The sequence below is a fragment of the Empidonax traillii genome, unplaced genomic scaffold, assembly GCF_003031625.1.
Source record: "Empidonax traillii isolate 1590-97213 ecotype Southwest subspecies unplaced genomic scaffold, ASM303162v1 scaffold992:size1346157, whole genome shotgun sequence".
NCBI lineage: Eukaryota > Metazoa > Chordata > Aves > Passeriformes > Tyrannidae > Empidonax > Empidonax traillii.
This window is the reverse complement of record NW_020956185.1, coordinates 704,351-707,250: the sequence shown is the minus strand read 5'-3', so window position 1 is coordinate 707,250 and position 2,900 is coordinate 704,351. Positions and strand designations below refer to the sequence as shown.

Genomic DNA, 2,900 nt, shown 5'->3' with positions numbered 1-2,900 from the left:
TATAACTGACTGACAAAAATTGATGTTCTTAATATCATCGATGGATTTAATTTTTCAATTTGAAAGACACGAAGCAGCTGAACTGGACATATAAAATATTCAGCATGGTTGGAGATAATGAGACATTTGTGCACGAGTATATTCTCCTGGGCTTCACAAGCCAAGCAGAGCTGCAGGTGATGTGTTTTTGTCTTGTTCCTTGCTATCTTATAGGAAATCTGGGAGGAATGACATGAATCCAGATCGATCTGCACCTCCACAACCCCCCTGTACTTCTTCCTGAGCCACTTGTCCCTCCTGGACACCTCTTCTACCATCATCCCTCAAATCCTCCTGGGTTTCTCAGTGGAGAAGAAAGCGATTTCTTTCGTTGGATATGTCACTCCACTCTTCCTCTTCACTACCTGGGCCACCATGGCCTACGACTGCCACATTCCTGCATCCCCCTGCTCTACGCCATGGCCATGTTCTGGAGGTTTTCTGTTGGGATGGTGGCTGGTGCTATCAGCTCCACCACACAGACACACAGAGTTTCCATATTCCGTGCCCCATTCTGCTGCTCCAAGGTGATCCATCACTTCTCCTGTGATGGGCTGCTGCTGCTCACCCTCTCCTGCTCCAGCACCTGCACCATCCAGGCTGTGGTTGCTGCCATGGTGGGGTTCAAACATGCTGAGCACTGTGGCCTTTGTCCTGCTGTCCTACTCATCTGTCCTCTCGCTTTCCCATGGCTCTGTCCTGCAGCTGGTCAGCACAAAGCCTCCTCCCCCTGGGAGGGAAGGCTGTTCTACAGAGCACACCGTTCTTGGTTTCCCATTTGCTTCCTATTAAATGATACCCTGGAAATAATTTTGTACTGAAAGGGGAGAGGAGCTGTTTGTGGGAGTTCAGATGTCCATGATAAATCTTTATGCTTTTTCAGTTGCTGAGTTCCTAAACTTTCTTACAGTGGTACAGGCAAAAACTCCACGGCACCCCTGATGGAGACCCTCAGAGACCTTAAAAGAGTTTGTGTGAATGGTAACAAGTGTTGGGGAATGTCCTGAATACAAAACAGGAATGCAGGGAACAAAATGAACCCTCATGTAATGCTGAGCCCTCCCATCAGCTGCAGTGGAGACACCTCTGTGTGCACTGTGGGGGCTGATTGCCATGACATCCAGAGGGCTGGGATCATTGCAAGGTGTTGTAAGCAAGGAATGCCTGGCTTCTAAAACTCACCAGCTGAGCCTTAGAGGCTTCTTTGCCGAGCTGTTTTCAGGCAGACAAATGGGCCCCCAGCAGGGACTCTGTGCCTGCTCTCCCGTGGTTCCGAGGGATCTCTGGGCCTTCACACCGGCACCAAGATGTTCTCGGGAAGGCCCTCAGATCCCGGGAGCACTCTGGGACACAGGCACGATCCCCCTTCATTTTGGGAGCAGATTGGGCCCCCTGGAGGGACAGTGCTGTTAGTGACCCTGGGCTCGGGCACCCTGAGGACTTGAGCGTGCACTGAAAGGATTCTTCGAGGAGCTCCTCTGGGTGCCCGAAACTGGGGAGCTCAAAGCAAGGTCCCTGGAATGGATTCAGGCATTCCTGAGAGTATCAGAGCTGGCCCTGGAGCTCTAAAATGGACTGTAAGTGGCTTATAAAAGTGGTGCTCCAACTGCAAAAGAAGTGTGGGATTGGGATTAAGGAATGAGCAGTGATGGGTACCATTGGCTGTTTTCTCTTGACAGGAATTGTGAGAGTTGCAGGAGTGCCAGGTGTGGGTTCCAGTCCCCACCATTTGGTTTGCACATGTCCTGGTCAGACACAGGTCCAACTTCCTCAATCCTGAACACAATCAAAGGAGAATTAAGGGATGGCCCTGTGAAGGTGATTGGTGTGACAGGGGTTAAACTGGGAAAACCTTGGGTAATTCCTCAGTTTCTCTCTTTGCCAAACTCACCCAAACCTCTTCTAGGAAGAGATTGATTGGAAAAGTTGAGGCAGAAATTAAATAGAAAACTGGGAGATTGAAATTGTAATTCCTGAAACTAAATGTGTGAGAGCAGCAGCTCTTCTTGTGCAGGAAATAACTCCTGTCAGCAGCACCATCCTGACTGAAGTGGCAGATGGAGTTGTTCCTGTCATGTGGGCCAGCGGAATTCCAGGAGAATGGACAAGGGCAGAACCTGTAAGAATTATCCCTAAGCCAGAGTCTGTACTGGTAAGGCAAACACAGGATCCTTTAAAATTAGGAAGCCAAGTTGGATTGGTTCCTGTAACAGCCAAGTTTGGTAATCACGGTTTGAGAGTAGATTGTGAATGCAAGAACCTGTAAAGAAAGGAAATGGGAAAGATAATTGATTCCTGGGAGCAGGGGCTGACAGACACTGGCACTGGATGTTTGGTTGTGGTTGGGAATGAGCAGCTTGACCTTCTCAGGGTCTGTGCTGGGTGTGGGTTTGGGTCCTGTCTGGCCACAGGTCTGTGCAGCAGCTGGAGCCTGGGCAGGTTTGGGGGCTGTGGTGTCTCAGCCTCTGAAGTTTGTTGTCACTGTTTCCTTTCAGTGGCAAAGTGTCCCTGCTTGGCTGTTTGTTGCCCTGCAGCCAGAAGAGCCCAGCCCTGAGATGGCTCAGTGTTGGTGTGACACCCAGTCGGTGTCACCTGCCCTTGGGACAGTGCCCAGAGCTCCCTTTGCCATCCCCTGCTGCAGGGTGGGAGCTGCACAGAGCCAGCAGCGTCCGGCTGGAGGATCCAGGAGGATGCAGCTCTGCTTTTCTGGGAGGTAAGAGGTGGGGGTGCCGGAGCTGGAAGGGGTGTTTTCCAGGCAGAGGGAGGGAAGGAGCAGGGAGAACTGCAGCTCCCAGCAGCTTGGTCAGTGCCGGCTGGACTCGGGGCTGGGAAAGGTCACTCGGTGTGAGGGCAGGTGAGAG

At 51.4% G+C, this 2,900-nt stretch overlaps 1 long non-coding RNA gene across 2 annotated transcripts in view; it reads left to right on the top strand.

Annotated features, from left to right (window-relative positions):
- The first annotated feature begins 1,469 nt into the window (after positions 1-1,469).
- Positions 1,470-2,900, top strand: part of LOC114067978 — an 8,166-nt gene continuing 6,735 nt past the window's right edge. Inside the window, exon 1 of one of the 2 annotated variants that reach the window (XR_003573496.1) lies at positions 1,470-1,581. This is a non-coding gene — a long non-coding RNA (uncharacterized LOC114067978). The remainder of the gene's footprint in view (positions 1,582-2,900) is intronic. The other variant, XR_003573497.1, reaches the window with a different exon arrangement.